This window comes from Chiloscyllium plagiosum, unplaced genomic scaffold (genome assembly GCF_037043375.1).
Source record: "Chiloscyllium plagiosum isolate Xiang-an unplaced genomic scaffold, Cpla_swu_hap1 HiC_scaffold_4, whole genome shotgun sequence".
Classification (NCBI taxonomy): domain Eukaryota; kingdom Metazoa; phylum Chordata; class Chondrichthyes; order Orectolobiformes; family Hemiscylliidae; genus Chiloscyllium; species Chiloscyllium plagiosum.
This window is the reverse complement of record NW_028270142.1, coordinates 134,924,501-134,944,571: the sequence shown is the minus strand read 5'-3', so window position 1 is coordinate 134,944,571 and position 20,071 is coordinate 134,924,501. Positions and strand designations below refer to the sequence as shown.

General features: G+C 41.7%; 1 protein-coding gene across 6 annotated transcripts in view; it reads left to right on the top strand.

The window, feature by feature from the left end:
• The window catches only part of ldlrad4a (low density lipoprotein receptor class A domain containing 4a), a 240,502-nt gene that overhangs the window by 54,994 nt on the left and 165,437 nt on the right, over positions 1 to 20,071 (top strand). For 5 of the 6 annotated variants that reach the window (XM_087986707.1, XM_087986708.1, XM_087986706.1 and 2 more), the window contains exon 2: positions 3,640 to 3,847. The gene's annotated coding sequence lies outside the window, so the exon portion shown is untranslated. Of the gene's footprint in view, positions 1 to 3,475; positions 3,541 to 3,639; positions 3,848 to 20,071 lie in introns of all 6 variants that reach the window. The other variant, XM_043687709.2, reaches the window with a different exon arrangement.

Sequence of the window (20,071 nt, the reverse complement as noted above, 5' to 3'; positions counted from 1 at the left end):
GAAGGGTAGTAGAGATATTCCAAGTAACTACAGACCAGTGAGCCTGATGTCAGTGGTGGGAAAGTTGTTGGAGAAGGTACTGAGGGATAGGATCTATTTATATTTGGAAAAGAATGGGCTTATCAGTGATAGGCAACATGGTTTTGTGCAGGGGAGATTGTGCCTTATCAACTTAATAGAGTTCTTTTGAGGAAGTGACCAAGTTGATAGATGAAGGAAGGGCTGTAAATATCATATACATGGACTTTAGCAAGGCATTTGATAGGGTTCCCCATGGTAAACTAATGGAGAAAGTGAAGCCACATGGTGAGCAGGGTGTTCTAGCTAGGTGGATAAAGAACTGGTTGAGCAACAGGAGACAGAGTAGTAATTGAAGGGAATTTCTCAAAATGGAGAAAGGTGACCAGTGGTGTTGTGGTTCTTTTCGCCGAGCTGGGAATTTGTGCTGCAGACGTTTCGTCCCCTGTCTAGGTGACACCCTCAGTGCTTGGGAGCCTCCTGTGAAGCGCTTCTATGATGTTTCCTCCGGCATTTATAGTGATTTGTATCTGCCGCTTCCGGTTGTCATTTCCAGCTGTCCACTGCAGTGGCCGGTATATTGGGTCCAGGTCGATGTGCTTGTTGATTGAATCAGTGGATAGTGCTATTGCAACCACTAGGACTCATAACAGCACACAAACCAACAGCCACTCTCAGACAACAACTCACCAGGACGAAGGACCCAATACCCAGCATAAGCAAATCCAATGTAGTGTACAAAATCCCATGCAAGGACTGCACAAAACACTACATAGGACAAACAGGAAGACAGCTAATGATCCGCACACTCATCCACTGATTCAGTGATAGAGTGGTCAAGAATGCATATGGTATGCTTGCCTTCATTGGGCGGGGTATTGAGTCTAAGAAATGGCAGGTCATGTTAAAATTGTACAAGACTTTGGTTCAGCCGCATTTAGAATACTGTGTACAGTTCTGATCATGACAGTACCAAAAGGATGTGGACACTTTGCAGAGAACGTTTACGAGGACGTTACCTGGTATGGAGGGTGCTAGCTATGAAGAGAGGTTAAGTAGGTTAGGATTGTTTTCATTAGAAAAAAGGAGATTGAGGGGGGACCTGATTGAGGTCTACAAAATCATGAAGGGTATAGACAGGGTGGATAGAGATGAGCTTTTTCCCAGGGTGAGAGATTCAATAATGAGAGGTCACGTGTTCAAGGTGAGTGGAGAAAAGTTTAATGGGGAGACATGTGGAAAATATTTTACACAGAGGGCAGTAGGTGCATGGAACTCATTGCCAGCAAAGGTAATAGAGGCAGGCACGGTAGATTCATTGAAGGTGTGTCGCTGGAAAAATGCATGAGTAGGTGGGGAGCAGAGGGATACAGATCCTTAGGAATGGGCAATGGATTTAGGCAGTGGATTTGGATTGGCACAGGCTTGGAGGGTCAAAGGGCTTGTTTCTGGGCTGTAAAGTTTCTTTGTTCTTTATTCTTATTCAGTGGGTGTCTGGAATGCATTGCCGGTGGAGGTGGTAAGGTCAGGAACGATAACGTCATTTAAGATGTATCTAGACAGACACCTATGCTATCCAGTTTTAGACTCCCTTACCATCAGGAAAAGCTGATAAAGGTAATAATATGTTTTTTAACCTGATCCATGTGCAAAATAGCTTAGGAAAAATAAGATTACTGAGTAGTGTGGGAGAAATGGGTTTTGAATTATAGAGTGCTAGTACCAATATTGTGAAAGGGAGACCTGTTGGGATTGGCATTGTTTGAACCAAGCTGGGATCAATGTTGTAGTGAAGCATATAACTATAGAGGTAGATGGGTTTTAAACTAATTGGGTGGGGTGGTGAGGATCAATTGAAGGTGAGTTTAAAATTGATAAGAAAAGCGTCAGAAATGCATGATAGTGAAGCAGTGAATGATTAATCAAAGTTTGACAAGAAGGGGCAGAAAATGTACGCAGAAGAGCACAGCAGAAATTAGAACTGGAGCAAGTAATAATGGTAGAAAGTCAAAGGCAAATCCAAAGGCTCTTTATCTGAATGCAGGCAGCATTTATGTCAAGATAGATGAATTGATGGTACAAATAGAAATAAATAGGTGTGACTTAATTGCTATTATAGGCCTGTTGTTTCAGGGTTATCATGACTGACTACTGCATATTTAGGGGTATTCGATATTCTGGCAAAAGGAAAAGCAGATGCATAGCATTGTTGATGAAGGATGGTGTCAATGCTGTGGTGATTAGTGATATAAATGCAAATTGATCCTATTGTGGAAATAAGGAATAGCAAGGGAAAAATCATGTGGGAGTTATCCCCGTGTCTGCGTGGGTTTCCTCCGGGTGCTCCGGTTTCCTCCCACCATCCAAAGATGTGCAGGGTCAGGTGAATTGGCCATGCTAAATTGCCTGTAGTGTTAGGTAAGGGGTAAATGTAGGGGTATGGGTGGGTTTCGCTTCGGCGGGTCGGTGTGGACTTGTTGGGCCGAAGGGCCTGTTTCCACACTGTAATCTAATCTAAATCTAAATCTAAATCTGTTAGACTCCGGAAGAGTTGCTTCTCTGTAGAAGAAAGTATATATCAGGAAACAATGGAACCATGTTAGGCAGACAATACCATTATCATGGGTGACCTTAATCTGCATATTGACAAAGCAAATCCGGTGGGCAAGGATAACGGAGGACAATTTGTAGAGTGCATAGGGGATTGTTAGAGCAGTATGTTTCACAACCTACCTGGGTACAAGCTATTTTACATCTAATTATGTGTAATGAAATAGGATTTTTGAGATATCATGTAGTTAAAGACCTTTTGGATATAGCAATCATAACACGATAGAATTGCAAATTTGGTTTGAGAGAGAGCACTAATTTGCCTTCGTAGTTTATTTTCTCTTGCTCAATTATCTTTTTGGTCCTCCTTTGCTGGATTCTGAATTTGAGTCATTGACTTTGGCCTTCTTTATGTGCTTTTTCTTTCAATACTCTCTTTAACTTCCTTGGCTAGCCATGTTGGTTTATCCCCCTCTTGTAATCTTTCCTCCTCACTGGGAATTAATTTTGCTGAGAGTTCTGAATTACCTCCTTTAAATGTCTGTGACTGTGTGCTCCCTGACATTTCTGCTAACATTGGCCCAGTCCACTTTATCTAGCTCTATCTTCATTTCATTTTAATTCCCTTTATTTAAGTTAAAATGGTTTGTTTCTGACCCAAGTTGCTCACTCTTGAACTGAATTTTAATTTTAACATGTTATGATCATTACTTTCTAGGGGATCTTCTACTCTGAGGTAATTTATTAGACTTGCCTTTTATTACCCATTACCAGATGCAGGATAGCCTGCTCCCTGGTTATCTTCATGTTGATGTATTGGTCTAGGAAATTATTCCCGATGTACTTTGTGGATTTATTGAAGAAGTTAGACTGTGTTTGAATGGTTCACTTTTGCTTCCCTTGACAGCTGTCATCAGACAAACTGAATAATTATTAAACCAATATAGCGAGTTCAGTTGGGATCTAACCTCTGTGAGTGAAGATAATTTTTAGTTCTTTATGTTGTGTGACAGAATTGAAAACCTTGATGTTAACTAAACTTTTGACAAAACTGTTTGATTTTTGTCACAGTAAATGTATAAAGATGTAAATCCCCAAGAATCAGAAGAGTGAATAAGAAGAATGGAAAAGATCATTCACATGGAAGAAAAAGTACGAGGGAGAAACAGGCCTTGTAGAACCACTAATGGAAGAAATAAGCTACACTGTAGATATTTAAGAAGAAGCATGATGGCTACGTCCATTCCTTTAGTGGGAGGCCACATAATATGTATCTAAGGTAACTATATAATTTTAAAGTTAAGAATTTCAAAGTGAATCATGAAGTGGGGGCTGCATTTGACCTGTCATTTCTATTGGATATTTTGCTTGCAGACTTTTAAATTTGAAAATGTAAAATATTGTGCACAGTTTAGGAAGCTTTAACAATGAATTATTACTGGATGCATGAGATTATAAATTTCATTGTTGCCCTTGCAATCCAATTTATATGCATCAAGTGAAAATTAGCAATTTGCATGAAGCAGATTATTAAGAATATACGTTGCAAGTTATGAATCTGTGCCTTGGATATCCTCCTGGGTGAAGCATGCTGATCTCCCAAGATTAGCACAGTTTTACAAATATTGTGTTACAGTTATAATAAAATCAAATGATTCAAAATTCCAGTTGTGTAAGTAAGTCAACAACCAGTCCTGCCTGTTCTGACCTATGGCTGTGAGAAGGGAAACGTTTACATTGGCTACTGTGGTTTAGCTTGGAACTGGACAATATTGAATGAGCTGCCTCGTTAAATCACTCATGGTTGCATGGTGTGAATGTGCATTTCAGTAATGCACCTCAGGTTACCCTGGTAACTATTAAAGTAAAGGACACTTTGTGCTCAGAGGGACACTTCCTAGACTGGTTCAGGCTACATTGCTCGGCTCTGTGCTTTCTATCATGATACTGAATTGTTGAAGTGAAACATAAGACAATAGGATATAGGAGGAGAATTAGACCATTCGGCACATCGAGATTACTGGACCATTCAATCATAGATGATATGTTTCTCAACTCCAATTTCCTGCCTTCTACCTTGATCCCCTCACTAAACACAAAACTTTCTATCTCTGTTGTAAATTGCGATCAGGGCAAAAACAAATATATAAAATGTTTGCATTCACAACTACAAATGAATATAGTCATGGAGTCATACCCTGAAACAGACCCTTCGGTCCAACTCGATCATGCTGACCAGATATCCCAACCTAATCTAGTCCCACTTGCCAAAACCCGGCCCATATCCCTCCAAACCCTTCCTATTCATATACCCATCCAGACACCTTTTAAATGTTGCAATTGAACCAGCCTCCACCACTCCCTCTGGCAGCTCATTCCATACACGCCCATTCCACCCTATGCATGAGAAAGTTTCCCCTTAGGTCCCATTTTATATCTTGCCCCTCTCACCCTAAACCTATGTTCTCTAGTTCTGAACTCTCCCCACCCCAGGGAAAAGACTGTCTATTTATCCTATCCATGCCCTTCATAATTTTATAAACCGCTAGAAGGTCACCCTTCAGCCTCCGACGCTCCAGGGAAAGCAGTCCCAGCCTATTCAACCTCTCCTGATAGCTCAAATCCTCTAACCTTGGCAACATCTTTGTATATCTTTTCTGAACCCTTACAAGTTTCACAGCATCCTTCTGATAAGAAGGAAACCAGAATTACACGCAATATTCCAACAGTGGCCTAACTAACATCCTGTACAGCCACAACATGACCTCCCAACTCCTATACTCAATACTCTGACCAATAAAGTAAAGCATACCAAACGCCACCTTCACTATCCTATTCACCTATGACTCTACTTTCAAGGAGCTATGAAACTGCATGCCAAGGTCTCTTTGTTCAGCAACACTCCCTAGGACCTTATTATTTAAGCGTATAAGTCCAGTAAGATTTGCTTTCCTAAAATGCAACATCTCACATTTACCTAAATTAAACTCCATCTGCCACACTTCAGCCCATTGACCCATCTGATCACGATCCTGTTGTAATCTGAGGTAACCTTCTTCGCTGTCCCCTATAATTCCAATTTTGGTGTCATCTGCAAACCTACTAACTATACCTCCCTATGTTCACATCTAAATCGTTATATAAATGACGAAAAGTAGTGGACCCAGCACCGATCCTTGCGGCACACACTGGTCATAGGCATCCAGTCTGAAAACAACCTTCCACAAACACCCTCTGTCTTCTACCTTTGAGCCAGTTCTGTATCCAAATGGCTAATTCTCCTTGTATTCCATGAGATCTAACCTTGCTAACCAGTCTCCCATGGGAAACCTTGTTGAACGCCTTACTGAACTCCATATAGATCACATCTACCGCTCTGCCCTCATCAATCCTCTTTATTACTTCTTCAAAAAACTCAATCAAGTTTGTGAGACATGATTTTCCACACGGAGGAGAAAGTGAGGACTGCAGATGCTGGAGACCAGAGTTGAAAAATGTGGTGCTGGAAAAACACAGCAGGCCAGGCAGCATCCGTTGAGCAGTAGAATCGACGTTTCGGGCATAAGCAAGCCTTCTTCAGGAAGGCTTTCACATATTTCCAAATATGTGTAAATCCTGTCCCTTAGGATTCCTTCCAACAACTTGCCCCCCATCGACGTCAGGCTCACTGGTCTATAGTTCCTGGGCCTGTCCTTACTGCATTTCTGAAATAGTGGTACCATGTCAGCCAACCTCCAGTCTTCTGGCACCTCATCTGTGACTATCGATTGATACAATATCTCAGCAAGGGGCCCAGCAATCACTTCCCTCGTTTCCCACAGAGTTCTAGGGTACACTGATCAGGTCCTAGGGATTTTTGCGTTTCAAGACATCCAGCACTTCCTCCTCTGTAATATGGACATTTTTCAATGTTTAGTCTGGAAATGCTGCATTTGCACTGAAGATCAGTGCAATCTGAAATTCTATAGCACTGCTGTAATATTCTCACAACACATATGTGTGTTTAACTTTGCCTGTCCTTTTAGTACCACTATTCCTGGTACCTGTAGGTTAAAGATCTAAAAATGGGAATTACGTTAGCTGGTTAGAAGCTGTTTGTAAATAGTTAGCCATTGCTTGTGGTAAGAAACACTGACAATTCAGAAAAGTCATGATTGCCCATGCACAAAGCCATGCTGAATATCCCTAATCAGTCCTTGCCTCTACAAATGCATGTAAATCCTATCTCTCAGAATCCCCTCCAACAATTTACCCACTTACCCCACTGATGTCAGACTCACCCATCTTTAGTTCCCAGACTTCACCTTACAGCCTTTTGTAAAATAAAGACACGGCATTAGCCACTCCCCAGTCCTCCAGCACCACGCCTATGGCCTACAAATACCTTTGATAGAGGCCTCAAATTTCATCCCTAACTTCCTGCAACATCCTGGGATATACTTGATCAGGTTCCAGAGAGTTATCCACTTTTATGTTTTCCTCCAGCACTACCTTCTCTTTAATGTGCACTGTTTCAAGACATGTGTTTATTTCCCTAAGTTCCCTAATCTCCATTTCTTCCTTCAAAGTAAAATCTGTCACAAAATATTTGTTTAGTATCTCTCACATCTCCTGTGGTACCAGACATAGTTGACCTCTTTGATCTATACACCACCCTATTCTCTCCCTTGTTGCTGTTTTGCTGTTAATGTACTTGTAAAATCTCTTTGGATTATCTTAACCTTTATCTGCCAATGCTATCTCATATCATAGAATCATCTGTGGAAGCAGGCCAAAGCTAAACCAAAACAGTATTTGAAGTCACACAACACCAGGCTATAATCCAACAGGTTTATTTGAAATCACAAGCTTTTGGAGCACTGCTCATTCATCAGACAATCCAAAGTAGCCCAGCCATTGTCCTGTCCAGTACATGACCTCCCAATTCCTATACTAAATGCACTGCCCAATAAAGGCAAGCGCACCAAATGCCTTCTTCACCATCCTGTCTATCTGTGACACCACTTTCAAAGAACTATGAAAGCGACCAAGGTCACTTTGTTCAGCAACACTCCCCAGGACCTTCCCATAAGTGTATAAATCCTGCCCTGATTTTCCCTACCAAAATGCAGCACTTCAGATTCATCTAAATTGGAATGATCTGCCAGAGTAAGTGGTGGAGGTTATTACAATTACAACATTTAAAAGACATGCTATATGAATACAAAGGGTTTAGAGGGTTATGAGCCAAGTGCTGGTAAATGGGACTGGATTAATTTAGGATATCTGGTTGGCATGGACAAGTTGGATCAAAGGGTCTGTTTCCCTGCTGTATGGCTCTATGTCTCTACCTACTACAGTGTTCAAGGGCAGTGTTCGAGGTCATGGTGCTGTCTAAGGTGCCTTGTTGAGTTGCTGTGCTCCCCCATGAAAATTTCAGTCCCGCCCTGCCTTGCATTAAGAGCAAAAGAGCAACTAGGGAGAAAATAGTTTTGTTCCTACTCTAGTAGATATACCTATGTAACTATTAAGAAATTATTCCTGAACACATTAAACAAATTCCTCACTCTCTAAGCCCTTAACACTATAGCACTCCAATCTGTGTTTAGAAAATTAAAATCCTCTACTATTTCAACCATATTGTTCTTATGTAGATCTAAGATCTCTCTATATATTTGGTACTCAATTTCCTGCTGACTATTGGGGTGCCTATAGTGCAATTCTATCAAGGTGATAATGCCCTTCTTATTTCTGAGTTTCACCCATATAGCTTCACTGGACGATCCCTCAGAAATATCCTCTCCAACTAGAGAAGTAATCTTTTCCTTAATCAAAAATGCCACTCCCCCTTCACCCCCTCCCCTTTTTTATCCTTCTTAGAGAATGTTAGAGCATTGAATTGCCAGTCCTGCCCCTCCCTCAGCCATGTTTCTGTAAACCTATTATGTCCCAGTCCCATACATGTACTGGGTTCATCTGCCTTACATTGCGGCACTGTGGCTCAGAGGGTCGCTGCTGTCTCACAGCACTAGGATTTGATTCCATGCTCGGGTAACTGTGTGGAGTTTGCATGTTCTGCTAGTATCTGCTTTGGTTCCCTCCAGGTATCTGCTTTGGTTCCCTCCATATTGTGTTGGCCTTTTATCCTACTCTAAGATCAGACTAACCTACATATCCTTCATTGTACTATGTTTCATGTGCCTATCCAAGAGTCGTTTAAATGTCCTGAATGTATCTGACTCTAATACACTCCTGGCAGTGTATTCCACGCACCCACCATTCTGTGTAAAGAACCTGCGTCTGACAGCTATTCTAAACCATCCTCTAATTACCTTAAAATTATGCCCCCTTTGATAGACATTTCTGCCATTGGAAAAAGTCTCTGGCTATCCACTCTATCTATGTCTCTTAACATCTTGTATACCTTTATCAAGTCACCTTCTTCGCTCCAATGAGAAAAGCCCTAGCTCCCTCAGCATTTCTTCATAAGATGTGCCCTCCAGTCCAGGCAGCATCCTGGTAAATCTCCTCTGCATCCTCTCTAAAGCTTTGATATCTTTCCTATAATGAGGAGACCAGAACTGAACACAACACTCCAAGTATGGTTTAATCAGGGCTCTATAGAGTGCAACATAACCCCGGGGCTCTTAAACTCAATCCCCCTGCTGATGAAAGCCAACATACCATATGCCTTTTTAATGACGCTATCAACCTGGATGGCAACATTGAGAGACCTATGGACGTGGACCTTAAGATCCCACTGTTCCTCCACACTGGAAGAATCCTGCCTTTAACCCCGTATTCTGCATCTGAATTTGACCTTCCAAAAGTGAATCACTTCACACTTTTCCAGGTTGAACTCCATCTGCCACTTATCAGCCCAGTTCTGCATCCTGTCAATGTTCTGTTACAACCTACAACAGCCCTCCACAGTATCCACAACTCCACCAACCTTTGTGTCATCGGCAAACTTACTAACCCACCCTTTCACTTCCTCATCCGAGTCATTTATAAAACTCACAAAGAGCAGAGGTTCCAGAACTGATCCCTGCAGAATACCACTGGTACCGAGGTCCGGGGTGAATAATTTCCATCTACCACCATACCCCTGTCTTCTATGGGCCAGCCAATTCTGTATCCTGACAGCCAGATTTCCCTGTATCCCATGCCTCCTTACTTTCTGAATAAGCCTACCACAGGGAACCTTATCGAACACCATGCTGAAATCCATGTACACCACATCCCTGCTCTACCTTCATCAATGTGTTTTGTCACATCCTCAAAGAATTCAATAAGGTTTGTGAATCATGACCTGCCCTTCACAAAGCTATGCTGACTATCTCTAATCAAACTATGGATTTCCAAGTAATCATAAATCCTGTCTCTCAAAATTCCCTCTAGTACTTTGCCCACCACTGACGTAAGACTGACTGGTCTGTAATTCACAGGATTATCTCTATTTTCTTTCTTGAACTAGTGAATAACTAGCCACCCTCCAATCATCTGGCTCTACTCCAGTGGACAGTGAAGATGCAAAGACCATCGCCAAAGGCGGAGCAATCCCTTCCCTCGCTTCCTGTAGTAGAGTCATAGAGATGTACAGCATGGCAACAGACCTTTCGGTCCAACCTGTCCATGCCAACCAGATATCCCAACCCAATCTAGTCTCACCTGCCAGCACCCGGCCCATATCCCTCCAAACCTTTCCTTTTCATATACTCATCCAAATGCCTTTTAAATGTTACAATTGTACCAGCCTCCATCACTTCCTCTGGTACCACCCTCTGTGTGAAAAAGTTGCCCCTTAGGTCTATTTTATATCTTTCCCCTCTCATCCTAAATCTATACCTTCCAGTTCTGTACTCCCCCACCCCAGGGAAAAGACTTTTGTCTATTTATCCTAACCATGCCCCTCATGATTTTATAAATCTCTATAAGATCACTCCTCAACCTCCAACACTCCAGGGAAAACAGCCCCAGCCTGTTCAGCCTCTCCCTATAGCTCAAATCCTCCAACACTGGAAACATCCTTGTAAATCTCTTCTGAACCCTTTCAAGTTTCACAACATCTTTCTGATAGGAAGGAGACCAGAATTGCACGCAATATTCCAACAGTGGCCTAACCAATGTCCTGTACCACCGCAACATGACCACCCAACTCCTGTACTCAGTACTCTGACCAATAAAAGAAAGCATACCAAACGCCTTCTTCACTATCCTATCTACCTGCGACTCCACTTTCAAGGAGCTATGAACCTGCACTCCAAGGTCTCTTTGTTCAGCAACACTCCCTAGGACCTTACCATTAAGTGTATAAATCCTGCTAAGATTTACTTTCCCAAAATGCAGCACCTCGCATTTATCTGAATTAAACTCCATCTGTCACTTCTCGGCCCATTGGCCCATCTGGTCAAGATCCTGTTGTAATCGGAGGTAACCTTCGCTGTCCACTACACCTCCAATTTTGTAAGGTTAGTAAGGTGTCATCTGCAACCTTACTAACTGTACCTCTTATGCTCGCATCCAAATCATTTATGTAAATGATTATGTAAATGATAGAGGACCAGGCACCGATCCTTGTGGCACTCCACTGGTCACAGGCCTCCAGTCTTAAAACAACCCTCCACCACTACCCTCTGTCTTCTACCTTTGAGTATCCGATGGCAAATTCTCCCTATATTCCACGAGATCTAACCTTGCTAACCAGTCTCCCATGGGGAACCTTGTCGAATGCCTTACTGAAGTCCATATAGATCACATCTACCGCTCTGCCCTCATCAATCCTCTTTGTTACTTCTTCAAAAACTCAATCAATTTTGTGAGACATGATTTCCCACGCACAAAGCCATGCTGACTATCCCTAATCAGTCCTTGCTTTTCCAAATACATGTACATCCTGTCCCTCAGGATTCCCTCCAACAACTTGCCCACCACTGACGTCAGGCTCACTGGTCTATAGTTCCCTGGCTTGTCCTTGCCACCCTTCTTAAACAGTGGCACCACGTTAGCCAACCTCCAATCTTCCGGCACCTCGCCTGTGACTATCGATGATACAAATATCTTAGTGAGAGGCCCAGCAATCACTTCTCTAGCTTCCCGCAAAGTTCTAGGGTACGCCTGATTAGGTCTTGGAGAATTATCCATCTTTATGCGTTTCAAGACATCCAGCACTTCCTCCTCTGTAATAAGGACATTTTGCAAGGTGTCACCATCTACTTCCCTTCAGTCTCTATCTTCCATATCCTTTTCCACAGTAAATACTCATGCAAAATATTCATTTAGTATCTCCCCCATTTTCTGCGGCTCCACACAAAGGCTGCCTTGCTGATCTTTGAGGTATCCTATTCTCTACTCGTTAGCCTTCTGTCCTTAATGTCCTTGTAAAAACCCTTTGGATTCTCCTTAATTCTATTTGCCAATGTTATCTCATGTCCCCTTTTTGCCCTCCTGATTTCCCTCTTAACTATAGTCCTACTGCCTTTATACTCTTCTAAGGATTCATTCGATCTATCCTGGCCCAGGGGATTTATCTATCTTTATACTTTTCAAAATTTTAAGAACATCCTCCTTCCTAATATCAACTTATTATAGTAAATCTGTTTCATGCTGTCCTCAGCCACGTCAAGGTCCTTCTCAGTAGTGAATACTGAAGCAAAAAGTATTCATTAAGGACCTATCCTACTTCCTCCGACTCCAGGCACAAGTTCCCTCCACTATCCCTAGTCGGCCCTATCCTCACTCAGGTCATCCTCTTGTTCCTCACATTAGTGTAGAACACCTTAGGGTTTTCCTTAATCCTACCTTCTAAATGCCCCGTTCTAGCTCTCCCCAGTCCATTTTTCAGTTCTTTCCTGGCTACCTTGTATCCCTCAAGTCCTGTCCTAAACCTAAATCTTCAACCTAAAGTAAGCTTCCTTCTTCTTCTTAACGAGATGTTCCATATCCCTTGTCGCCCAAGGTTCTTTCAACCTACCACCCATCCTTGCCTCAATGGGACAAACCTGTCCAGCACTATCAGCAAGTGTTTCCTAAACAATCTGCACATTTCTGTCATGCATTTCCCTGAAAACATCTGTTCCCAATTTAGGTGCCCACTTCCTGCCTAATAGGATTGTAACTCCCACTCCCTCTCCCTCAAAGTGCTGCCACTGCTTTGAGATGTCCTTGACTTGGTACCAGGGAGGCAACATACCATCCTGAATTCTCAACTCCAGCTGCAGAGTTTTCTGTCTGTTCCCCTGCCAGGAGTGTGCCCTATAACAATTAGTCATTTGAAACTTGACAAACTGCACTTAACAGAAGATTGATTCTTGGTGCCCAAGATCTTGCTGCCACTTCTGTTTTCCTCTGAAAGACTATCACCCTCAAGAGTACCTATAACGATATATCTGTTTGAGAGAAGAATAGCCAGAGGAGATACCAGAACTACCTTCCTATCTCTCCTGAAAGCCACCCATCTATCTAACTGAACCTGCAGTGTAGTTACCTCTCTAACTCAACTAACCACCATATTCTGTCTCCTGTATGCTCCCCAGTGACTCTAACTGCCTCTCCAGCCAATCCAAACGGTCTGATATGAGACGGATCCAAACACAGCTCTGGCAAACATAGTGTCCAGGGACAGTCAAATGTTCTCTAATTTCCCACATCCAATAGGAGGAGCATATCACTCCAATGACTGCTGTAATTGGCCTTGAAAAGTTGTTCACATACGTTTGCCTAAAAACAACCACCACTTTTCTCAAATCCAGTGTCTAGATTAATTGTTGGTAAAACAATATGCTGGGAGGATTTAAATGTTTTTTTTTAGATTAGATTAGATTACATTACAGTGTGGAAACAGGCCCTTCGGCCCAACAAGTCCACACCGACCCGCCGAAGCACAACCCACCCATACCCCTACATTTACCCCTTACTTAACACTACGGGCAATTTAGCATGGCCAATTCACCTAACCTGCACATCTTTGGACTGTGGGAGGAAACCGGAGCACCCGGAGGAAACCCACGCAGACACGGGGAGAACGTGCAAACTCCACACAGTCAGTCGCCTGAGTCGGGAATTGAACCCGGGTCTCCGGCGCTGTGAGGCAGCAGTGCTAACCACTGTGCCACCATGCCGCCCACAAAGGCCTAACAGAAGAAGTCCTAAAAGACAATCCTTTTTTTAAAAGAAAACTTTCCTTACCCATAGGTTTTAATTTTAAGCATGCAAAAGAGAGAAAAAAAAACTAATGTTTAAAATTTTAAAATCCAGCACTTAGCTTAACCTCCCAACCAAATACCGCCACCTTCTTAGATCCTCTGTCAGTCAGCTGTCTAATCTCTGACTCTGAGTAAAGCTATGCCAATCCCTTTAATGGGATAGTTTTCAGATTGCAAATCAATTGATGCCTTACTTTTGAGGTCTATGTGTGACTTCCTACAAATATCAACAGACCCTCCCAGTCAAATTTCAGAAAGGCAGTGGCAGATTAGCACAGGAAACAATTTCTTATCTCCATTACCTGGCTAGTTGTCTATTATCTATCAATTAACTTGATGCTGCGCCACCTTGGAAGATGTAGGTGCAAATTTAAAGTTAGCAAGTGAACAGTTAAGCAATTAATCTGATGACAGCCTTGGTGATTTAAGATATTCGTATTTTAATGGAATATTCAGTTGATACAGTTATGTCTCTCAGGTTTGTTTTATTATTAATTTCATAATCATTCAATAAACAACTCAGATTTAGTCATGTTGCAATTGTTTACAAGATTATAATATGCTATGATCAGATTAGGAACAATTAACAATTGAACAGAAATCTGAATACCTTTAATTGATGCAGCTATGTCAAGTATTCACTTTTCTAAAAATTACAATCTCTGTTGTTTTTGAAGGCTTAAGTAATGCATTTACTATTAACTGTATAATTTCTAATTATGTATGCTGTCATGTTTATTTCTTATTACCTCAAAGGATTCTCTTTAAAGACAGATCAATCTTATAATTTTTTTTTACTCCTGGAGAAACCATTCATAAGTATGTCAAAGTGCCCTTGAGATCCTGCCTCAGCTCAAACTAGTTTTAGCTAAAGCTTCAATTCACTGTTTCTTGATTGTGGATACTCAGAAACTTGTGCTGGTTACTTATGATTACTTTGAAACTAATTCAACTGATTTCTTTCTTAACTGCACAACCCACTAAATTCTCCAACTTGGCAATCTTACAGCTTCTGTTCCCTACAATGTTCAAGTTGAGATTTAGCCTCATCTGCCTTCTACATGGGCAATGATGAAATTGATCTTTTACTTTGTTTATTGGGCAGATCTATCTAATTGTCATTTACTTTGGCTATTTTATCTGTGTGCTACAAACCTTATCAGTCCCAATCTGCAAGTAACTTTGCCAGCACACACCCGAATAAAAGCAGAATTTAACTTTCTTAAATTTCACCTATTTCCACAGTGATGTAGCATGCTCTTGGTTGAACTTAAACAGACCTTCAGATGATTTATCCCTAATTTACAAGTTGTTCTTTGATACAGTGAAGCAAATTAATGTCATGACATGTCAGGGTTTACCGAATGCCTTTAAATTGATTTAGCTTTCCTTCCCTAAACAAAAATCTCTGGACTGCATTTCTTATAAATGTTGAGGGCATTGTATCTGCAGCTTTTTAGCTAAGTAAGCCTACCTGCTGTGTTATAGGTCTTGCCTTTCTAGCTGTTAACCTTTTAGAACAATATGGTCCTAATATTTTCAGTTTAATAGACTACAAATTGCCTTTAATTATATTTAATCCATTTTTGATAGTCAAGACTTTAATTTGCAAAGCTAAAATTATACACTAAAACACACTAATTAAGAGTTAGATAATCGTAAAATAAATCTTGGGACTGCGTTGTGGTGAAGGTTCATGATATGTTATTATTTGGAAGCCTGGGTTTTGAAGTGGACAGAATCATGTATAGCTTAAGTTTGTTGTATTTTTGTTTGTCTTCTATATTTTGTGTTAACACTGATGTTTTAGTTTAGTTTGAGTTCTGAGAATGGGTTGTCTGAAAATTGTTCACAAGAATTTAGATAAGGCTTAAAAGAAACCTTGAGGAAAATGAATTGGACTATTGCCTAGCAACAAGGTGTCCTATAATACTGGGACAGAGACAGGAACAGTTTCCCTTGAAACAGAGATAACCAAAGGAATTCACTGAGTGTGATTGTTTTATTTAGAGAGAAACTGCCTGTACCAATAATAATGCAGTCTAGTAATCTCTGGACCAGACAGGGTAGGAGAAAGAAGTCCTGAGAAGTATCAGAATCAGAAACCCATAGAAGAGGAGCTTAAGGAACTTACGTTAACAAATTGGTAAGGGGTTTATAGATTTCATAAATACAGAATGACTAAAGTTAGTATCAAGTGAATGCAGAAAGGTTATGGAAAGAACCCATAGTACATCTGTGCCAAATGATAAAGGAACTTTAAAGTAGAAACACAGTGTACCATTGTTGTAAGGTTGTTGTTAAGGGAGAAAGGGAGGTCTTGGTAAGGGAGCAAAGTTGAATCTTTATTGCTGAAAGATTTACTTAAACTGTTTCAAATAATTCTTATATAGAATGAAATAATCTTTTCTTCTGTTTGGAATAAAATTTAATGTAACTTTGTTCGGAGTACATCGGCAGCCTCTTAAGAATATTTTCAGTGACTGACTGCCATATTAGTTTGCAGTTATGAAGGCAAATGCAACGTTACTATTCATTTCAAGAGAGCTAGAAAGCAAGAGTAGGGATGTATTTCTGAGGTTGTATAAGTCTTTGGTCGAACTGCATTTGGAATATTGTGCGCAGTTTTGTGCCCCGTATTTAAGCAACGATATGCTAGCCTTGGAGCGAGATGCAAGAAGAGATTTACAAGAATGATTTTGGGGTTTGAAGAGCTTGTCAGAGGAGAAGCAGTTGAGGACTCTGTGTCTGTACTCCTTGATTGAGTTTAGAAGGATGAGGGCGATCTCATTTAAACTAACTATATACTGAGAAGCCTGGACAAAGAGGGCATGGAGAAGTTTCCACGAGTAGGAGAGACTAGGACCTGAGGGCACAGCCTCAGAATGAAGGAATGATCCTTTTAGAACACAGATGAATAGGAATTTCTTCAACCAGAGAGTGGTGATTTTGTGGAAATTGTTGCTGCAGAAGGCTTTGGAGACCAAGTCATTGAGTGTATTTAAGACAGATAGAGATAGGATCTTGATCAGTAAGAATATGAAAAGTTACAGGGAGAAGGCAGGAGAATGGGGGTTGAGCAACATACCAGCCTTGATGGAATGGCAGAGCAGACTTGATGAGGCAAATGGCCTAATTATCTTATGGTCTTCTAGAATCAAATTGCAAAAATAGAACTGATGGTCTCTGAAGCAAGGTTTCACTTTGGAATTTGACTTGTCCGGCATTACCATCAGCTGTGATCTTAACAATACCTTTAAATGTAAAGTAAATAAAACAAAGCAGTTCTGAAGTCTGCCTGACAATATGACTAGGTGCTGGATTAGTGGTGCTGGAAGAGCACAGCAATTCAGGCAGCATCCGAGGACAGGCAAAATCGACGTTTCGGGCAAAAGCCCTTCATCCTGATGAAGGGCTTTTGCCTGAAATGTCAATTTTGCCTGTCCTCGGATGCTGCCTGAATTGCTGTGCTCTTCCAGCACCACTAATCCAGAATCTGGTTTCCAGCATCTGCAGTCATTGTTTTTACCAATATGACTAGGTGGTTTGTTTGTTAAGAGATTTTAGTTGTTTTACTGGGAAGAAGGTGAAAGGCATTTGTGCTTGAAAACAATGGCATGAGTTTCTATGTTTACAATAACAGGATTCTGAGTTTCTCAAAGTCCCAAAAATGTTATGTATTGAGGAGTAAGCAGTTGTAAACTGATCTTACGTTTCTAAGATGAAAGGGATGTGTTTCATTTTTCAAGTGGGCAAAGGAAGTCAATTTTTCAGATCAAGTTTCAGGCTTCCTTAAAAATCGATGAATGAACATGGAACATTACAGCGCAGTAAAGGCCCTTCGGCCCTCGTTGTTGCGCCGATCTGTCATACCAATCTGAAGCCCATCTAACCTACACTATTCCATGTACTTCCATATGCTTGTCCAATGAAGACTTAAATGTACTTAAAGTTGCGAATCTACTACCATTGTAGGCAAAGCATTCCATACCCTTACTACTCTCTGAGTAAAGAAACTACCTCTGACATCTGTTCTATATCTATCACCCCTCAATTGAAAACTGTGCCCCCTCGTGCTGTCCGTCACCATACTTGGAAAAAGGCTCTCCCTGTCTACCCTATCTAACCCTCTTATATGTTAGATCTTATATGTCTCGATTAAGTCACCTCTCAACCTTCTTCTCTCCAATAAAAACAGCCTCAAGTCCCTCAGCCTTTCCTTGTAAGACCTTCCCTCCATACCAGGCAACATCCTAGTAAATCTGCTCTGCACCCTTTCAAAAGCTTCCACATCCTTCTTATAATGCGGTGACGGTAACTGTACACAATATTCCAAGTGCGGCCGCACCAGAGTTTTGTACAGCTGTAGGATAACCTCATGGAGAAAGTGAGGTCTGCAGATGCTGGAGATCAGAGCTGGAAATGTGTTGCTGGAAAAGCGCAGCAGGTCAGACAGCATCCAGGGAACAGGAGAATCGACGTTTCGGGCATAAGCCCTTCTTCAGGATAACCTCATGGTTCTGGAACTTGATCCCTCTATTAATAAAAGCTAAAACACTGTATGCCTTCTTAACAACCCTGTCAACCTGGGTGGCAACTTTCAAGGATCTGTGTACCTGGACACCGAGATCTCTCTGCTTATCTACACTACCAAGAATCTTACCATTAGCCCAGTACTTTGCATTCCGGTTACTCCGACCAAAGTGAATCACCTCACACTTGTCCGCATTAAACTCCATTTGCCACCTCTCAGCCCAGCTCTGCAACTTACCTATGTCGCTCTGTAACCTACAACATCTTTCGTCACTATCCACAACTCCACCGACCTTAGTGTCGTCTGCAAATTTACTAACCCACCCTTCTACGCCCTCATCCAGTTCGTTTATAAAAATGACGAACAGCAGTGGACCCAACACCGATCCTTGCAGTACACCACTGGTAACTGGACTCCAGGATGAACATTTCCCATCAACCAACACCCTCTGTCTTCTTTCAGGAAGCCAATTATTGATCCAAACTGCTATATCTCCCACAATCCCATTCTTCCGCATTTCGTACAATAGCGTACTGTGGGGAACCTTATCGAACGCCTTGCTGAAATCCATATACACCACATCAATAGGTTTACTCTCATCTACCTGTTTGGTCACCTTCTCAAAGAACTTAGTAAGGTTTGTGAGGCACGACCTACCCTTCACAAAACCATGCTGACTATCCCTAATCAAATTATTCTTTTCCAGATGATTATAAGTCCTATCTCTTATAACCTTTTCCAACACTTTCCCAACAACTGAAGTAAGGCTCACTGGTCTATAATTACCAGGGTTGTCTCTACTCCCCTTCTTGAACAGGGAACCACATTTGCTATCCTCCAGTCTTCTGGCACTATTCCTGTAGACAATGACGATTTAAAGATCAATGCCAAAAGCTTTGCAGTCTCCTCTCTGGCTTCCCAGAGGATAGACAATAGACAATAGACAATAGGTGCAGGAGTAGGCCATTCTGCCCTCCGAGCCTGCACCACCATTCATGGCTGATCATCCTTAATCAGTATCCTGTTCCTGCCTTATCTCCATAACCCTTGATTCCACTATCCTTGAGAGCTCTATCCAACTCTTTCTTAAATGAATCCAGAGACTGGGCCTCCACTGCCCTCTGGGGCAGAGCATTCCACACGGCCACCACTCTCTGGGTGAAGAAGTTTCTCCTCATCTCTGTCCTAAATGGTCTACACCGTATTTTTAAGCTATGTCCTCTGGTTCGGCACTCACCCATCAGCAGAAATATGTTTCCTGCCTCCAGAGTGTCCAATCCTTTAATAATCTTATATGTCTCAATCAGATCCCCTCTTAGTCTTCTAAACTCAAGTATATACAAGCCCAGCCGCTCCAGTCTTTCAGTGTAAGGTAGTCCCGCCATTCCAGGAATTGACCTCATGAACTTACGCTGCACTCCCTCAATAGCCAGAATGTCTTTCCTCAAAGTTGGAGACCAGAACTGCACACAATACTCCAGGTGTGGTCTCACCAGGGCCTTGTACAGCTCAGAAGAACCTCTTTGCTTCTGTACTCAATCCCTCTTGTTATGAAGGCCAGCATGCTATTAGCCTTCTTCCTTCTGTTCCTGCATGCTTAGCTTCATTGACTGGCGTACAAGAACACCCAGATCTCTTTATACTGCCCCTTTACCTAAATTGATTCCATTTAGGTAGTAATCGGTCTTCCTGTTCTTGCCACCAAAGTGGATAACCATACGTTTATCTACATTAAACTGCATCTGACCACTCACCTAACCTGTCCAGGTCACCCTGTAATCTCCTA